Below are 20,798 nucleotides of genomic sequence, written 5' to 3'. Positions count from 1 at the left end.
ATCACAATACTTATACTTTACAAAGGGAACTAAAGGGAACCTAATAAAGGGAGAGAACATATTATGGAAAGTCCTAAATTGTTAAAGATTTCAGTTCTCCCCAAGTTGATCTATAGATTTATAACAGTCTCTGCTCTTTCCTTCCCTTCCCTTCCCTTCCCTTCCCTTCCCTTCCCTTCCCTTCCCTTTCCTTTCCTGTTTCTCTTCCCTCCTTTTCTTCTGAGCAATGTTGACTGAAAGAGGTCAGAAATTAATGTTCAATTTCATTCACATGAATTTCAAGAACAGGCAAAACTGATCAATGGTGATAGAAATAAGAATAGTGATTACCTAAGAAGGTTGGGAATCAACCAAAAGGGTATGTAAGAAAAAAATTTTTTAAATTCATTGAGTCATACATATAAGTGCCACGTTGGCTTTATGACTTCTCCCCTTTTCTTTATCCTCACTTTACCTATGGATTATTTTGTTTTATAGAGAACACTGTGTTTTTCAGTTTATCTGTGCCTTTCACTAAAGCAAAGAAGGTGCTTATTTGTATTTTTCTAACAAAATATGTTTTCTGCTTTATCTTTTGACTGATGGGAGTAGTGCCTGAGTGCTAGAATTTATCTACTTTATCAGTTTCCATTCCATTAATTTCAATTTTTGTGTTGCTTTGACTTACATAAGTTTTCTGTAAATAGCATACAACTGAATTTCACTTCTGTTTCTATTTTGCAGTCTATCTCTGTCTTTTATTTGCTGGATTTGACCCATTCATTATTATTGCAGTAATTAATATACTTAGTTTTGTACCAATTACCTTGGTGAATAGTTGCCATTTATTATACTTTCTTTTCGACCTGTCCAGTGATCTTACTTCATTTACTTTTCTCATAACCTGAATAGCTAAGAATTCTGCATTCTTCAATATTACTCTTTACCTGAACTTTTCATTTTTCTAAGTGAAAATCATGTGAAATTGTAGTTGCAGATTTTTATTATTTTTCAGCCAGTTTCCTATCACATTATGTTTTCAAGTCATATAAAATCAGTAATTTTACTGATTTCTTTACTTTTCATTGTTTCTTGAATTCCATGATGATTTTCTTCCTTCCAACTGTTTTTATTTGTTTGTTTTCCTAGTGAAATATATCATCAAGTAGTTATTTCATAGGGTCTTCCCTGAGGAGCAAACTTCCAGAATCCATGTAATTTGAAAATGATTCCCCCACTTCAAAACTGTATGGTGCTTTCGTTCTGTATTTAAATTCAAAACTTAAAATTATTTTACTGAAGAAATAATATTTCTGCCCAGACTTCTTGCAGACAAATGGTTACATGCCTGTCTACTTAAAATTTTTTACATGTAACCTATTTTGCATGTTTCTCTCCATTTCTCCCCCTTCCTTCCTCAGTACTCTCCCTGCCTCCCTTTTTCCTTCCTTTGTTTCTTTCTTTCTTTTTTTTTTCATTTCTTCTTTTATGTTTGAATAACAATTCCAATAAAAAATATGTTTCTGGCCTGCTTTAGCCACCGCACATTCTGCCAGGCTCCCAGTGTACTCTTTTATCTGTGTTCTGTGTCTCAACTTTTTCTCATCATTTCACTACTTTCGTATTTTGCGCTCCAGAGAACCCCTCAGCTGCATTTCCAAGTTACCCTTTCATTTCAGTCTTCAATTATTTCCCTTTGGTAACTCACTCATAGGTTGAGGTTGATTTGGGAGATGGGGGATGATGATGATGGTTCCTATTTTCCAACCACTCGGATCCCTTTATTGCAGAAGCATTTTCTTCCCGAGATAGCCTGTCATCTCTCTGAGGTTACTAAGGATTGTTCAAGTTTCTCTGGTTTCTCCTGCACATTCTGTTTCCTCAAGTGTTAGTTCTTTTTCACATTGTTGATTTTCCTCAAATATCTGGTGGTGCTTAGACATGTGTTTATATTTATGAGGGGGGATTTCCATTTCAGTACGTTTTGGGTGGAAGGTATTCCTTCAGCATACTGAAAATTCTTGGGTTCCTGAAGTGAAAGAAGATTCCAAGGTAGTGGCGGGAAACACAAGAAAGGCAAGGAGGGTATAAAGAGGTGGGCTTTCCTCACTGTAAATGGTTACCTTGTCTCCTGGATACAGGGCTCCCATTCTTCTTAACAGTGGTGGTTTGTGTGTAATGTGATACTACCCCATATCTGTGGCTCTGAGAGTCTTTCGTATCAGGACTTAAAATTGTTTAGAAGAATGTACTTTCAGTGTATTTGAAGAAAAAAAGAAAAAACAAGATATCCTCATAGACTCCTGGTTAATAATCACAGATAACTGAACTTTGAGGACTAAATGGGCTATCATGACTTGAGGGAATGGAAGTGTCATTAGAAACTTTTCACTGAGGGTAGGGAGGTCTATTAGTTTTCTATTGTTGCCAGAACAAATCACTGTAAACTTAGTGACTTAAAACAACACAGATTTGTTATCTTACACATTTGTTATTTTACAGTTTAGGTCAGAGTCCTAAAATCAAGATGTCGACTGGACTGTGGCTCTTCTGGAGACTGGAAGAGAAAATCCATTTCCTTGCCTTTTCTGGCTTCTAGAGGTGGCCTGTATTCCTTGGCCTTTGAGCCCTCCTGTCTTCAAAATGGTGGTGCGATCTTCAGACCCCTCTCTCTCTTTCTCTCACTCTCTCATCTCTGCTTCTGTCATCACACTTCCTATCCCTTAATTAAGAAGCCTTGTGATTATATTGTGATTACATTGGCCTACTCAGATCTTTGAGAATAACTACTATCTCTCTGCAAAGTCCCTTTTGCCATGTAAGGTAACTTTTTCAGTAGTTCTGCAGATTAGGATGTGAACATTTGGGGGCTACCATTATTTGCCTCTGTTAGGTTGCTAAGAGGTTCATGTCCCCCTTTGCTGGTGAGGCACAGCAGTGGGTGGTCTCAAGAGCAGAAGGGATGAGGTATCCTGGGTTTGGGGTAGATTCTCTAGTTGTCCCTCCACCCTTTCCTTTTTGTCTCCCTACTTCCCCACCTCCCCACCTCCTCCACCAGCAGCCTCCCCACTGAGCCCCCTTGCTCTGTATCCTGCTTTTCTCTTTCCCTCTCTCCTCCACACTAATATTTCCAAGTCATCCTACAGGGAGGCAGAAGTCATAATGGCCAATTAACACAACTCAACGGATAAACGTCAACATTTATACAAAGTATTGTCAGAAAGGATATAAAAAGAAGGTAGGGTTCTTTATGGATTCTGTACAGACTTGTAAAAATCCAATTTATGTACCAGAAATGACTACATGTGTTATACAATCGAAATGCCTCTACTGAATCCTGAAATGTATATGTGTTGGGCCTGCATTTAATCTAAGGTCGTCTCTTTAGATTATGATGTGAAATGCTTTTCTGAGGTCTTTGATGAGAACCACATGGCCCAACTTTGCTGCTTAGCTGCAGAATGGGGTAGGCTCTCTGCGGTACAGTGCATCCTGTCTAGCTTTTATGTTTGATGGATGGCCTGCTTCTCTGGGTGTATTAACAGATGCCTCTTTCTCAAGCAGTGAAATCCAACAATGGAGCCTGTATTTAATTTATTTAAACTGAGCTGCTGATAGAATTAAAAACTTATCAGCTAAGGATGCCATTCCTTCTCTACATTTGAAACAAGAGCATCTTTTATTATTGTTGATCTTGCCAATGTTCTTTCCATGACATTGTGCTCTTAAGGAAGAGTAGACAAGCAAAAGAACAGATAGAGCAGCAGCAGAAAACCAAGCCCTAGCAAACTCATTAATCAAACATTTTATTTTATCTTACTTCATTTTATTTTATATTTTTTCAATGCTAGGGATTGAACCCAGGACCTCACATATGCTATGCAAGTACTTTACACCATCAGTTCAATATTTAATATTTTATACTTAATAAGATGTTATATGATACAATATATATTATTTCATGTATGCTATTGATTGTAAAAAATTTTTCTTCTATAAAATATTTTTATTTATAAAATCCTTCAGACATATAGAGACTACTGAGCAAAATATGCACTTTAGATCCAAATTTAACAAATTTTGACACTTTTTTTAGTTTCTTTTTTTTATAGCTTTATAGTAATACATAATAGTTAAATTCATCCCAACAAACTTACATGTGCAAAGAATTTGATTTCTGTTCATGATCCCCTTTCCTTCCCCCTTTTCTCTCCCCTGTTCTCCTTCTACTCTACTAGACTTCCTTACGCTCCTCTATTTATTTATATTTGGTTCTTTTTACTTATGCATAAACATCTTCCATTATCCTTATAATAAAATGCAAAATTCTTCCCATAATTGTAGCAACTAATTTATGTCTCTCTTATTTCAGCTAGTTTAGTTCTCTAGTTTTGTTTTTATCTTTTTTTGTACATAAGGGACCACAGCTGTCTTCTCAGAAGGACATCATTATTGTTTTATAGAGTCAATGTTACAAACACATGTATACCAATTTCTTTGTTCTCTGTCTCTTCTTGTATTTTAAGCTTTTCTTTTGTCATAAATGTAAATTATTTCTTTAAAAGAGCTTTTGGTAAGAATCTTTGGGGAAATAGATGCTTGGCTTTAATATTTATTTTTTTTAAAAAGTCTTGATTTCATGTTTGGTCTTAACAGGTGTTTTGTCTTTTTGCTTTTGTTGTTGTTTTATTGGTAGGGAATACAACATATTTTCTATTAAATGGGATAATATATGAAGGAATTATTCCATTGTATTGCTGGCATCTAACTGTTATTCAAGAGGGCATTTTCCTAATTTATCCTTTCATGCAGGGGCCTAATTTGATGAATGTGTCTCCTTCAGAATCCCCATCATGGAGACTCAAAGTTTTATCTTTTTTTCCCTGATTTCTTGTGGCCAAAAACAAAGGCAAGATAACAGATTCAATTATCTTACCCTTGATTTTTAAGCCCCATCTCTAATGAAGGTTGAGTTGATATTAAGAATTTTCTTCACAAGATAAAAGGGAACATCACTGAAAGAAGATTATGCGTATGTAGTTAAGGTCCTGGTTTGCAAAGTTCAGTCTCAAAGGCAATGGCAGAAACAGGGTTGATGTCACATCTGGAAATGAGGCACTAAGGATGAGAGGCCCATGTATTCCCTGGTCTCTGTATTAATGTACATCAAGGACCTGTCCTTAGGCCCTTCTGCACAGGGTAGGGTAGTGGTAATAGAAACTTGAAATGTAGGTCTATTTCATTTTCTGGAATAAAGTCACCCAGTCCATCACTTTGCTTCTAGTAAAAATGTTAAGACCTTTTACTGTGATGCTTTTTCAGGAATACACAGATTTTTAAAGAGAGCTCTACATGCTCATACATTACTGGTTAAAAGGCAAATCAGTACAACTGTAGAGAAGGTGATTTGGAATTCTCCATCACATTTTGAAATACATAATCCTTTGACCCCATAAATTCTACCCCTCAATAGTAGCAAAACATTGAAAAAAATCTAAATGACCATCAGTAAAGAATTGATTATATAAAATATTGTTCAGTCATGCACTGTAACAAATGAGACATCTCTAAACATACTCATTACAGAAAGACTTTCAAATCATTTGCTCAAGGAAGGAAGCAAACTGCAGTCATGTATGCTTGCATTTATATAACAGATTATTTATGTATATACTTGAAAATGCATGGAATATCTAAAAAAGAATATAAAAATGATATCACTGCAAGTTAGAGAAAGAAGGGAGACTTATTCATCTTTGATCTGTAAATAATCCAAATGTATTAATTTCTAAGCATCTGGATAAAGTTTAGATATGTTTTTGTTATTAATTTCAAATTTATTTCTATTGTGGTCAGAAATTATGTAAATTTCAGCCTTTTGAAATTTATTGAGCTTTGTTTTATATTCAATTTTGTATAATCTACTTCAGTGAACATCCTGCATATTGGGGATTGTGTTCTATAAGTATCAGTTTAGATAAAGGTGATGAATAATGTGGCTCTTATATTTTCTATTCCCTAATGATTTTTTATTTGTCTAGTTATTCTATCCAATTACTGAGCGTGGGATTAAAATTGTGGATTTATTTCTTTTCATTCTTTTTGCTTTTGTTTCATGTATTTTGAAATTAGGTATATAAACACTTAGGATTTTGTCTTCCTGATTAATTGGCCATTTTGTCATTATGGAACACTTTATATTTAGTAATTCTTTTTTCTTTTCCTTTTTAAAATCTGCTTTGATAACATAGACAAACCAGCTTTTTATTGCATGCAATATTTTCATCCTGATAGATTTTAAAATATCACTCTATCAGTGTTTTCATATTCATCATGTGTCTCTTATGAGCAGCACATAATTTGGTTCTGCTTTTAAAAAATCAAGTCTGATCATTCTCATAAGAATATTTTGGTGTATTTACATTTAATATTATTACTGATATACTCAGATAAGTGTCTATCATTTTATGATTTGTTTTCTATTTATCTCACTGTTGTTTTTGGTTTTCCTTGTTCCTGCTTTCCCTCTGAAACACAACCTCAGCTTCAGAATTTTTCTTGAAAAAGAGAATCATAGACTTCATTCCATTTCTTGAATATTTTGCTAAAAATATATGGCTATGAGCCTTGCTCATCTTCCTAAAACATCACAGTGTTAGCAAATAGTAAACTAATTTCTTTTTTCTAATTTCTTTTCTTCCTTTACACTACATGGACGGCAGAGTCAACTTATCATTGGTACCATATGTTGACACTATAGTTTATTTCTTCTGCTTATATTTTGTAGGACAAAATGGGAATAGATTCAGAATTTGCTTTGAGTTTCTGTAGTTTGAAGGTTTTTAGTGTGAGTCATGAGTAGAGTCCTAAAATAAAAATCGATATCTTTGGAAATGAGAAAATTAAAATTCCACCTTTGCTCCCTCAGAACTGCTGCTATGCTGGTTATGAGTTTTTTTTGTTGTTGTTGTTGTTGTTTTGTTTTGTTTTTTGTTTTCCCTTCAGTCTCTCAAAAAAGCAAAGAAGTGAGAAAACCCAGAATCCTTTCTCCCAATGCTTTTTCTCAAAGATTTATTTGCCTTCTTCCAGTTTGGGCAATGTCTATTTCTTTATGATTTAGTGAGTTTTTTTTTTTTCAGGACCTATCACTAAAGAGACTTATTGCTTTTGGTGCGAAATTTATACGAGCAAAATTATAAGACAAGTTTTCCAAACAGTTGCCACCATATTTTTCACCTCTGCATCCCAGAAACACAAGATTGTTGTATAAGAAACACAAGTAAGAGATTTTCTCCAATAACAATAACAACCAAAGTCCCTTAAGTGCAAAAAATTAAATAGATTATAATTAAGGAAATATTTTAAACAAGATTCAGCTGTTAATCTAAATGTTGCTGTTTTATCCTGTTCATAATAGCTTTGGATTGAAAAGTCTGAAGGAGAATGCCTCAGGGTAGGATGGAAACTTATTAATTGTGCAGTGGTCTTCTATATTTTCCTGAGTAGAGGTGCATTTCAGTTGGCTCACATAATTGTCATGCTAAAAATAAAAGGAATGAGGAGTCTTTAGTTAAATAGACAATTGCAACTTAGCTCATGTCATCCTGGAATATTTTATAAATTTAAATATTTATTGCAAAATTTGATTGATTGGAAAATATTAGAATGAAATTTAATGTCATTTGGACTGAAAAGTAACTCAGTGGCAGAGTACTTGCCTATCATGCATGAGGTCCTGGGTTTAGTCACCAGCACTACAAACAAAAATTAACGTAGAGTGAGACAGACATTATTACTTCATGTACTTATATGACTGCATGACTGATGTGATCCTGCAATATGTATAATCAAAAAAATAAGAGATTACACTCTATTTATGTATGATCTATCAAAATGTATAAATACATTCTATTGCCATGTACAACTAATTAGAACAAATAATATAATTTTTTTAAAAAATCAATGGCATTTACTTTTAAGTAAATGTTTGGTGAAATTTGCTTTTCACATAATAAAGTCATTTTATGAAAATTAGAAAATTTGTGTAACTAAGACATAGAAAAGTCTAAACAAATTCATTACTGATTCCTATTCTTTATTCCAAAACACCTCTCAAAGGTGTTTTGATGATCAAAGAATTCAAATTTAGAGGAAGAAATAAGACGAGTCTCAAACTTAGAAACAATGCTAGTCACATTGTACAAATGTCATGGAATTTTTGCTGCATACATTACAATGTGGACCAAGTGAAGGAACATGTGAAAAAGTCACAGGTCTCTTCCTTTTCTAAGAAAGCAGCACAGTATTTTTGGAAGTAAGAGGACATTCCAATATCATGTCAATATAATCTTATGGGATCACCACTGTATATGCTGTTCATCATTAATTACTAGGTGTAATTATGTGGTAAATGATTGTAAATATTTTATTTTCGAATTTTCGAATGTGTAATAGTATACACATATACAAAATTCACGATGTAGCAGGGTATGATGGTGCCTGCCTGTAATCCCAGCAACTTGGAAGTCTGAGGCAAGAGGGTTACAATTCAAGACCAGCCTAGGCAAATTAGTGAGATGCTGTCTCAAAATTACAATAAGGGCTGGGGATATGGCTCAGCAGGAGAGCACCCATGGGTTCAAGCCCCAGTACCAAATTTTAAAAAAAGGGAAACAAAAAAGAATAAAAAGTCCTTGGAATGTAGCTCAATGGTAAAGCACACTGGGTTCACTGGGGTCAATCCCTAGTACCACACACACACACAAATCTCACATTGTTCAAGGACAAATCTAATGATAAAAATTATTTTCCTTTTTATTACTTTTAAATGACATAAATAAATAATTGCCTGTTATAAAAACTCAAACATATAGGAATGATCAAAGTTAAAAGTTAAAGCTGAGTTATGTTAGTTTTCTATTGCTGTTTTAACAAACTGTCACAAACTTGGGGGACTAAAAAAAAAAAAAAAAAAAAAAAACAAATTTATTTTGTCCCTTCTGGGGACTCTGTGGAAGACTCTAATTCCTTGACTGTTCCATCTTTCAGATCCTGCCCTCATTCCTTGGCTTGTCACACATCACATCACTTTTTCCACCCCTAAACCCATTGTCACCATGTCTTTTCCTCTTCTGTGTCACCTCTCCTTCTACCTGCTATAAGGATAGTTGTGATTACATTTAGGGCCCATTTGGATAATTCGAAACAGTTTTCCCTTCTCAGTGTCCTTTACTTAATCATACTTATCAAGTCTCTTTTGCTATATAGGGTAGCATATTCACAGGTTCTAGGGATTAAGATGCCAACATCCTTGTAAGGGATCGTTATTCAGGCTCTACTTCACTCAAGACCTGTCTGCGTTTGCCCCACGGCTGACCCGTCCCTTCCTTAGCCAGAGCGAATCACTGTTAACATTAGTGGTAATGTTTCAAGACCATTAATATGCTGCACCCAGATACTCACATGTGTTGAAGGGCTCTTCTCCATCTGCACAGAGAAATCAAGAATCACTACATTATATAAGAAGCTTTATTTGTGATCTTATCACTTGAACAGTCATGGAAATGTGAACACATATCCAAAATGAATGCAAATTATAAGCATTATGAAAAAAATTGAGGTGACATTCTTGTCCAATCACTGCTGTCTAGACCACAACAGTATTTTAATTCATCATGTTTTTTTATTTTGTTTCTGTAGCAGAGTGAAAATAGTTAAACCTATAAGAAACAGATCCCAGTCCTATTTCTTAGGTCTTAGGATGACAAATGAGAAACAGAAATGAAACAGAAAACAATCTCTATTTCTAATTAAATCCCAGTGAAGTAGGTAAACTTGGGAAGAGCTAACCCAAAGTCTGAAGCCTCAAGGTGGTGGGAAAACACTAAAAGGTCAAACTATAGCCAGTGCTATGACACGCATCCTGATTTTCCTTTGATCATCTCAATGAATAAATGTCTTTTGAATTTTTAATTAGAAATTGTCATTTTGTTCTTAAATACATCATTTTAGAGAGCACAATTTGGTTGAGCCATGTAAGATGTTTGGGGAGAGTTCAGTAAAAAGATTTCCTTTACTAATTCAGGAAAAAAAGATGAAAGAAGAATGATGCCTAAAGTAAAGATTCACTTCAGTAGATTACAGAACAATGCTGTAACAATTTCTATTCTCCTATTTTCCTTTGGCAACAGAATCCCTGATTTTTTTTTTTTTTTAAATCAAGAACATGAATGCTCAGAATAAAGCACATTTGTCAGCCTCCCTTGGTAGCTGTGTCCATGTGAGTATTTTCTGGCCAATGAGATGGGAGGAAAGTGATATATATAATTTTCTGGCTTGTGCCCTGCTTCTTCCTATATCCTGAGGCTTAAAATGTGAGCCCAATAGCAAGCCTTCTTGGACATATTATGAGGACAATGCTCAATGTCAGGACAACAAGGTAGACACAGCTAGGTCCCAAGATAACCCCAGCAAAAAGAACCATTCAGTTCTGGGCTGTTCAGTGAGAGAAAAAGAAACATTGATTTGCTTTAAGTCACTTTACTTTAGGTCTGGTTACATGCATCCAAACTTAAATCCTAACTAATCCTTGAACATTTAAATTTTGGCACACAAGAATGAAATCACTGGAGAAAGTCCTCTCTTCTCGTCAGTTATTAGATGATAATCTTCAGAAGTTACGAGGTTGCTGAGAACTATTTTCTGCCAAACATCAGGAAGCTTGGAAGCCAGGTCCGTGGCTTAGCAAAGTGAAAGCTTATAGGTTTGTGGCAGGAGTGATGTGGCAAGCAAACTTGAAGGTGATCCCATGTCCTCTTCCTCCTCATGGTCATACTTTTGCATACTCTACTCCACTTGAGTGTTGGCCAGACCCATAACTTGCTTCTAAACAACAGAATATGGCCAAGGTGATGGCCTGTCACTCCCATGATTATATTACATTACATGACTCTGTCTTGCTGGCTAACAGGCCCTAGAGACTTCTCCCTCTCTTGCTGACTGAAGAAGCAAGCTGCCAAAACTCCTAAAGCCACATGGAATTGATTGCTGCCAACATGAATTGAGAAGCAGATCTTTCCCTGGTTGAGCCTCCAGATGAGTGCCAGTCCTGGCCAACACCTTGACCTCAGTCTTCTAAGACCTTATGGAGAGGACCTTGCCAAGATGTCCTAGACTACCCATTCTGAGACTCTGTGCTGACTCAGCAACTGTGAGGTAATAAATATGTGTGGCTTCAAGTTCCTATATTTGGGGGTAATTCCTTACCCAGCAATGAAACAGAAAACAAGTGGCTGGGAAGCAATGGCATGTGGCTTTTCAGTCAGCCCACACATGACTTTAAGGGAGTAAGAGATTTTAGAGGCAATTAGTCCCGTAGAGGAGAAAGAATTTTCTTCTCCACATGGCAAACATTCCAAGTTGATTTAAGTAAAAGAAGAAGGTATTATGGAATAAATTTCAAGGATGAAACACATAACTAGAGGATCTTGGGATGATAGTAAAGGATGAAGCATATCAAGTACAAAGTACTCTCTTTTCATTTCTATCAAGGTAAATGAATGAGTAGTATTAATACCAACAGTATACTGGGAGCAAAATACATGGAAGAGATGTTAAGAATGAGACATTCTTGTGAGTGAACTTTTTAAACAGCATTTTGACTATGAAAATACACAAAGTTAACCTTTTCCAAAATAGAAACATTATGAGAGAAGGAATTGTGACATATAATTGCATACATGTGATTCATCAGGAGTTAATTATTTATATATGTTCAGGGGTTCAAAAAATAATAATTGATTGGGGCTGTACATTTTTAGACTTGAAATTTATAAGAGGTTAGTCTTGGCATGAGCAGGTTCCTTCCTACAGAATTAACTGGAGAAAACATACTATAGAACAAAACATGAATTCCAAAAAACATAAATAGCATGAGAAACTTGTGCAGAGATAGAAGGAAGTCTTTGAGGGCAGAGGGTATCTCCTGTTATTAGGAACTGTAAACTCAGTCTTTTCCTACCAATCTTTAGTGGAATGACCATTGATGAATTGATTTCTGCAGAAATAAGCCACATCAAAGATGGTACGACCCTGTTGGTCACCTTCCCCTTCTTCCCCCAGAAAATGCCATCACTGTTAATTGAGTCTCAACCCCAGAATTTTGATTTAATTGATTGGGGCTGTTCGCCTGGATGCCAGCATTTTTAATGCCCAATGAGTAATTATAACTCAAAAAAGTTCTGACCTGAAGATACTGCCTCGTGACAAATGAGGGTGATTGATTTTGGTTTTATAGTGTCTGGACCTTTCTACCCTTAGGATCATCCCTGCTCAATCTTTGCATTTGGAATTGCAGATCCAAGGTTTGGGCTTTTGTAGGTTTTGAGCCCTTTTCCAATATACATTTTTAAGGTAACTGTGGGAACACATGGCTCCATTACCAAATAATTAAATGGTTATGGAGAATAATTATCTCAATTGAAAACAACAAATCAGACACCCCTTGAAAGTATCAGAATAAGTGAACAAAGATACTTAAACTTAATAATACATTAAAAGACATCATGAGCAATATAGGTCATATAAAACCAAACCATAAAAACACGAAATGAACCTAAGGCAATATTATGTATGAAAAGTAAAACAATTTGAAATATAAACACAAAAGATGGTATAGGGGATAGCTCAGTGTTTAGTATAAGTTTACCCTATATGAGGGAGGTCCTGGGTTCAATTTCTAGTACTTTTTTCTGAGGGGGTATGTGCCAAGAATTGAACACAGGGGCACGTGACTACTGGGCCACATTCCCACCTCTATTTTGTATTTTGTTTAGAGACAGGGTCTCACTGAACTGCTTAGTGCCTTGATTTTGCTGAGCCTGACTTTGAACTCACTATCCTCCTGCCTCAGCCTCCTGAGCTGCTAGGATTACAGGTGTGCACCACTGTGTCTGGCTTCCATTACTTAAAAAAAAAAAGGTATAAATAGTATAATGGATGTAGGTGAAGAACCAACTAATGAGTTAGAATAAATTGAGAAATAATCCCAGGAAGAAAATAGGAAAGTATAAAATTCAGTAGTGTTAAATTGTAAAATAGATCTCCAGAACTTATTCATCTTGGAAATCTGAAACTCTGTACCCATTAAACAACAATTCCCATTTCCCTGTACTCCCCCAGGCCCCCAAGGTAACCATCATTCTACCTTCTTTCTATGAGTATGTCTATTTAAGTTAGATCATACAATATTTGTCTTTGTGTGACTGATTTCATTAACATGATATTCTTAAGGTTCAGAATTTCCTTTCCTTTTAATGACTGAAGAATATTCCATGCATCACATTTTACTTGTCTAATCTTCTGTTTAAGCACTTTATGCTTGCTTCTACCTCTTGGCTATTTGTGAATAATACTGTTTGAGATTAAAGGGCATCAAGAGCTAAGCAATATTTTAATATTTGTGTCAGATAATGTTAAATAGAAAACTCAGGGTGGTTGGTAATTTGGGAACTGAGTTTGAAGGCCAGAGAATTAAGTTGGTAGAAACAATGATTGGATTATGGTTCCCCAGTTGGCAACACCCTCATAACTCTTCATAATATGATGACAAACACAAGCAAACAAACAATGTAAATAAAGGAGAACTACATTTGAACCAATGATTAGCTTGCATTTTCTAGTGAAGGCAAACATTTTTATCTGGCTTTTTTCACTTGCAATTATTGTTCATTCATGTTGCTGCATGTACCAGTAGGCCTATAGATATATACATATATAATGTATAGAATATTATCTTTATATTTACTTTATTGATATGCAACATTCAATTTATTTCTTTCTTTTTTAGAGTTTATATAACACTAGGAAATATATGTAATTTTTATATATCTAAAATATTCATATAGCACTGAATCATACCTATAATACATTTAAACCAGTGGAGAGAAAAGTTTGATTAAAAGAAAGCAAGAATGAATTTGGAAAAATATCAAAAAGGCTATAGAAAATAATTTAAACATAATTAGAAGAAATCAATTTAAATGTATATTGATACCATAAATGTAAAAAGATGACACTATAGATTAAAGACAAAGATTCGCAGCATATATATCATTCAATGATTCAGTGTTATTTTCATCATAGTGAAAATGCATTGTCAAAATAAGAGAATAAGTTGAAAACAGGAAGCAAGAAATAACACCTATGTCTCAGTAAATGGAATTAGCTGTCAGTTGATTTCCTAACAGCTACATTGAAGCCAGAGAAAAGTGGTAAAATATATTTGATAGGATGAGAAAAATAAACTGCCAATTGAAGTTACTTACCCAGAGAAGTTATCTTTCAAGAATAAGAGTATATAAAGTATTTTCAGACAAACCAACGTAAGAGAATTACAATAGAGTGCCTCTCACTAAATGAAATTCTAAAGGATACTTTTCGGGAGAAAGAAAAATGATTCAATTCACCAAAATGGGTGAATTGAAATATAAGAATAAATAGAAATCTATTGATAAACAAATAAGCAGTGACTGCATGAACAGTAATAATGTCTACTTTGAACTCAGAAAAAATGTAGTATTGAAAATTGGAGGAAAAAATTATTAGAAACATTATAAGTATCTTCCATTACTCAGGAAGGAAAAGTTGAAAGAGATGGAGTGACATTGAGTTATTACATATGCGTATAAAATAGCTAGGGAAAACCGCAAAAAAAATTCATAAAAAGCATTAAACTAGTGGATAAGAAAAGTCAGCCCAAAGAAGGCTAGAATGGAGTTGGAAAAAATATTGTAAAGTCTATAGAAACACACAAGAGGATCAATATTTAAGGATTAATATATAGATCTTGTTTTCTGATCCTAATGTCATTAAATTAAAAAGCAAAACCCAAACTATAGGAAACAGTTCTGTATCAATCAGTAAAACCAAAAATATGCATATCCTTTGATCCTATGATTAACTCTTAGGTTTCTATCTTTGAGAAAACCTGGTATGAATGAATCAGGAGACATGTACAAGAAGCTACATCAGTTTTAAAAATACCACTAGAAAATGCATCTGGAAAAAATGTTCATCAGTGGAAAATAGATAAAAACAATATGGCCCATTCTTACAGTCAACAATAATCATTTATGAGCATGTAACAACATAGACACAAATCTCAAAAAAGTTATTTTCATGTCCTTTCATCTAGACTAAATTTGAAATGGTATAGTGCTCAATGTTACATGCAAATGTGGTAAGAGGGAAAAGCTAGATCTAAAATTCAGGATAATAACGGGAAAAATTCAGGAAAGTGTTCACAGAGATTTGACATTGTTTTTGTCTTTTTACCTAGGTGCTGAATATACCATGTGGGGAGAATTTTAGGATGGTTCTAATGGTTTCTGCCCCCTGCTGTTATGCCTGGGATTATGTGATACAATACAGTTAGAGGGGTTTTACAGATGTAATTAAGGTCACTAATCAGTTGATTTTGAGTTAATCAAAATGTAATTTACCTGAATAGGCTAACTGTGACTACACAAACTCTTGAAAGCAGAACATTTTCTGCAACTACTTGCACAACAGGAAGTCAACGATTCAAAGCATGGGATGGATTTGACATGCCATTGTTGGCTTAAAGATGGAGGGCTCCAAGTCAAGGAAATGAGAACATAAATCCTATGCAAGGAAATGATTTCTGCCAACTAGAGTGAACTTAGAAGCTAAGTCTTCCCCAGAGCCTCTGATAAAAATTCAGCCTGGCTGACATCTTGATTTCCTCCTTGTGATACCCTGAGCAGAATTTCTGTCTCACCAGGCTAGACTCCAGACCTACACAACTGTGAGCAATAAATGGGTTTTGTTTTACGTGTCTAGGTTTGTGTTAATGTGCTACATAGCAATCAGAAAGTAATACATGTGGAGGTTTATATTATTGTAGTTGTACCTTTTACATACATTATAAATATTCCATAGTGTGATTTTATTATTTAACAAACTTTTTTCTTATAGAGTAAGGCAATAATTAAGTTTCTTGACTTCAGTGGTCCTTCTGAACAATTCAGATGTAAGAAGTGGGTAGGGATGGGTATATGAAAAGAATGTAAAGATTTGACCCACCTAATAATGACAATGTGTCTTAAGATAAACCATGAGTTGTAGACAATGCCTGAGACCTTTTTATAATAAGTATTTATTATAGGGCATAAGTTACTAAGCAGAGATTATAATATTGGGCCAAGAATGCACACTACTATTTATGGAGACCCAGATTTGGGGAAATGATTCAGTACTATTTATTCTATGTAATGATGTTATTACTGCACTAAACATAGGGGTTGTAAAGTGATTCTGTATGTTAGTTTAAATGTGTAAATATTTCTCTTATGGAATCCTTATGTACACTGATGATGAATATTTTATTTTATAGTGTTCTTGAATTAAATCCATTACAATCAAAAGAGGCATTTGAACCTGGCACAGCTGCTAGTATCCTGAAACCATCAGGCATGGAATTGCTACTAATAATACCAGTGAAATAGGGATGTAAAACTCTGGAGTCTTAAAAAGGCAACTCTGCTGACTCCAAAAACATTTTAACAGATGTGAAATGAATAGCACCAAATAAATAAGACCTAATGTGAATAATCAGCCACAAGATGGCATCTGAATACAGATGTATTTAAAATCTAGGACAATACTGTAACTTAAACACTTGCATAAATCAAAGTCTTTCCTTTTCCATTCCCTTCTTCTCATATCACAGTGAGATTATTTCTTTGGTAGTCTAGCAGTCATGAAATATCTTACTTATTTTTCAACTCATTGGTTTCTCTTGTGATCGTTAATCTTATGTGTTAGCATGACTGGGCCATGGGATGCCCAGATATTTGATCCCACATTATATTCTGTGAAGGTGTTTTGGGATGAGATTAAACTTTTAAATTGGCAGGCAGAGTCAAACATTTGCCCTTATGATGTGAGTGGGCTTCATCTAGTCAAAGGCCTGAATGCAAAACAACAAAAACAAAAACAAAAAACCCGAAAACCAAAAATCAAATGCTGACTTTCCCCAAGTAAGAAATCTCCTGCTTGACAGCCTTCTAATTAGCTTTCCAGCAGTCTGCCAGTCTTTGTATCCAAATGGGATATGGGTTCTACAAATTTTGGACTTTTCCTGCCTCTGATATTTCAAAGAGCCAATCCTTTTAACAAATATCTTTACACACACACACACACACACACATACACACACACACACACGCACACGCACAATTGGTTATGTTTCTCTAGAGAACCCTAATTTCTCAATTTGTTGATTTGTTTATTCTCCCCACTGTAATGATAGTTCCATAAATGGAGGAATTTTGTCTTGTTTATTATTAAATCCCCAATATTCATAATTTTCCTTTGTAATTGTCCAATTATGTGCTAGGTGAAAATATATTGTTGGAGTAGTGATGCTTTAGGATGTGTTGGGTGTGATACAAAGGGGCCAAATATGTGAGCTTGAGGAAACAGCATTACTTGGATAAGCGGTGAAATAATGTCATGTATTGATATTAAAAGTAAACTTGATGATTTTTAAAAGAATCAAGGCATGCTTCTATTAATAAAAGGGGAAGCTTATGTAAACTCTGCTAAAAGGAAGAGCCAATATATTCATCAGTTTTAAACACAATTTGTAGATATTTGGAAATTACTTATGTTGAGATTTTCACACAGAAGTCATGCAACTAGAAATGAAAAATAAAGGAATCAGTGTCAGTTGCTAGAGAGAGATGAGTAAGATGGAAGGGAACTTTAAAAATGTTTAATCGATGGTTGTCAGAACTATGAATGTGAAGCAAAGGGATCATGTGTCATGTTTGTGAGTTGCAAAGTCTACTGCAAATCACCATATCACCAAGTATGTAGATATTCCATTAAAATTAGTCTTACCAAGTTAAATAAATAAATAAATAAATAAATGAAAGAAATATGTCCTGTGTAACTTACTCATTCAATGAGCTGTCAGAAAACTGTAATTTTTCTCTGAGCACAAGTTCTTGCTAATGCTCACTGATGGCATTTCTAACAGATCCTATGGCCTTCAGTTCCTTTTCAACTGTGAGAAAGGTAACATTTTTGGATATTAAGTCTAGTTCTATATAATACAAAACTTTACGGAGTTAGTTTTTTTGTTGCTATGACAATGCCTGAGACTTAGAGAAGGAAAGACTTATTTTGACTCAGAGTTTCAAATGTTTCAGTTCCTGGTCAGCTGGCTCTATTGCTTTGGGAATGTGCCATGGTGGAAGGAAGTTGCAGAAGAAAGCATCTCTGCTCATGGCAGCTAGGAAGGAGAGAACAGTGGGAGGGGGAGGAGGAGAGAGAGAAAGGATGGAAGGAGGGAAAGAAGGAAGGAAGGAAGGAAGGAAGGAAGGAAGGAAGGAGAGGAGAGAAGAGGAGAGGGGAGGAGAGGAGAGGAGAGGAGAGGAGAGGAGAGGAGAGGAGAGGAGAGGAGAGGGATAAAAAGAAATACCCTTCCAGGGCACATTTCAAGTGACCTATTTCTTCTGATCATACTTCACCTCTACAGTTTCCAGAACTCAATTCACCTATAAATGAATTAATACACTGATGAGGTGGTCAGGGTCCTCATGATCCAATCACTTTCCTAAAGTCCCACCTCTAAACATTGGTGTTTCAGGTATTAAGCCTTTAACACATGAGTCTTTGGGTATATTTTAGAATCAAACCATAACATTCAATCTCACACATTTTATCACAGATTATTCTTCAGCTCCAACATTTCTATTTTGGTCATTCTTATAGTTTCTATTTCTTGGTATTTCTATTTTATGGTATTTTTATGGTGTTTTCACTTGAGTCATAGTGCAATAGATTGTAGCAGGATCATATGGCTATTTCTTGGGTTCAGAGTTGGCAGACCTATTACCAGAGTCTAGGAAGATGTGGATCCAGCCTGGTTCTTAGATAGACAGGACTACTTCCATGACCTTGGCCAGTAGGACTGGCACTGGGATAAAGTTTGTTTCAGGGTTCATAGTTGAGCCTACAGATGGTGGACCTATTACCAGATGCACAGATGGATAGGGCTCCCACTGGGTCATCTGGTGGGTCCTTAGGTGGGCAGGACTGGCCCTAGATGGTAGCTAAGAGGGACCAAGTCAGAGGAATGCTTCAGTGTCCATAGCTAGGAATGAGATCTGAAGGACTGCCTCATGGGGTATGGACAGGAGTGCCTCTTACTGGGTCCCTGAAAAAGTTCCTGGGCCATGGCTGGGAGACGCTGCAACTGAGTTACTGGGCTGTTTCAGGATCTACAGTTGGTCTGAAGTTGAATAGCCTATCTCTTAAGTTATACATGGGTGTGTTTCCCATTAGATTCCTTAATGAAACAAACTTCCCCTGTACTGCGGTTGTGAGGAGGTAGAACCAAGTCACAGGGTTGTTTCAGGATCTGCATTTGGGTCAACATCAGCAGGCCTGCCTCCAAAGACTTGGACAAGTATGCCAATGACCAGGTCCCTTGGGCAGGCAGTACCACTTCCAAACTAGTCTAAAAGGGACTAGAACCAAGTCATAGGCTTTAAGAGTCAACATCCAAGATCAAAGTCAAATAGGCCTGTTACTCCAGACATCAATAAGCATAACTACTCCTGGGTCCCTTGGCAGATAGTGCTGTGGCAGGACCAAAGCCAAATGATGCTGTAGCTAACTCCACGGGAGAAAAGGGCTGTTTTGGGGGCCTTTAGCCGGGACCACAGTCAGTGAGTGCCCTGAGTGCTGGTTCACCTTCTCAAAATGACCTTCCATGGTCTTGGGCTTTTCTGAGGCTTTGCATCCTACTCCCTGGATGTCAAAGCTCCCACAAAAGCACTCAGAAATAAGTGCTTTCGTAAATGGCTGCCAAATTGTTTTTTCCATGGGAGGATACAAGTAGCCTCCTATTCCACCATCTCACTATCGCTCCTGCATTTATCCCTACTGATCGAGAGTTAGGCTGTTCCAGTGTTTCATTACTATAAACATCATACTTTCTATTTTTGCAGTCTTAAAAATACCAATTTGCGCTAGCCAAGAGCTATGTGACAATACCCATTTTCTCACACTTTTGATAATACCTATAAATCTTTTCAATTTTTGCCAAATATACAGAGTCCAAACTTTATTTCCTTCTCTTTGATTGAAAAAAAATTACAAATGAAATTGAGCACTTTTTCATATGCATATTGAACTTATTTAACTTTTATTTCTTTTTTTCTTCTGTAGTAAACTGAAACTTTTTCCTCCCCAAACATTATGACTTTGGATGTTCCATCAGGCCAATGTTGGTATACATTAAGTGGATAGTTTAAAGCTCAAGTTTTCAAGAACCTCCTTATCCTGTGGTAGGTTACTATACTTAAAGTGGTTTTTATTCACAGACATGGGCCTATTTTTAACCAAACAGTTATGCAATGTCTTTGAGGGTGATATTACTCTAGTGCAATTGATATATCAGTCAGTTGTACCCCTAAGCACATAGTAAGCGCTCAGGCTGAAATGAAATGAGGGGAAGAGCTTAGGATGAGTCATGACATTTTCACTGGAACAGATGTCATTAGGAAAGACTGATGTAGGATTAGATCTCCTCAGGTATTGGTGGGTGATGCAATATTTATTGCTCTTAAGTTGTAAGAACACTGGGTTCATGTGGCACCAGATTAGCTGCTCCAGAAGTCATTTTTTATTCAGGGGCAAGGAGGGAAGTATGGAGGACTCCACCTTGAATTAAAGTCACTGTCCTCAGGCTGAAGTGTCACCTCCACCACATGGTTTCCAATTAA

The sequence above is a fragment of the Sciurus vulgaris genome (assembly GCF_902686455.1).
Source record: "Sciurus vulgaris genome assembly, chromosome: 12".
Taxonomy (NCBI): domain Eukaryota; kingdom Metazoa; phylum Chordata; class Mammalia; order Rodentia; family Sciuridae; genus Sciurus; species Sciurus vulgaris.
The sequence above is the reverse complement of the archived record's forward strand: the minus strand, read 5'-3'. Positions refer to the sequence as shown.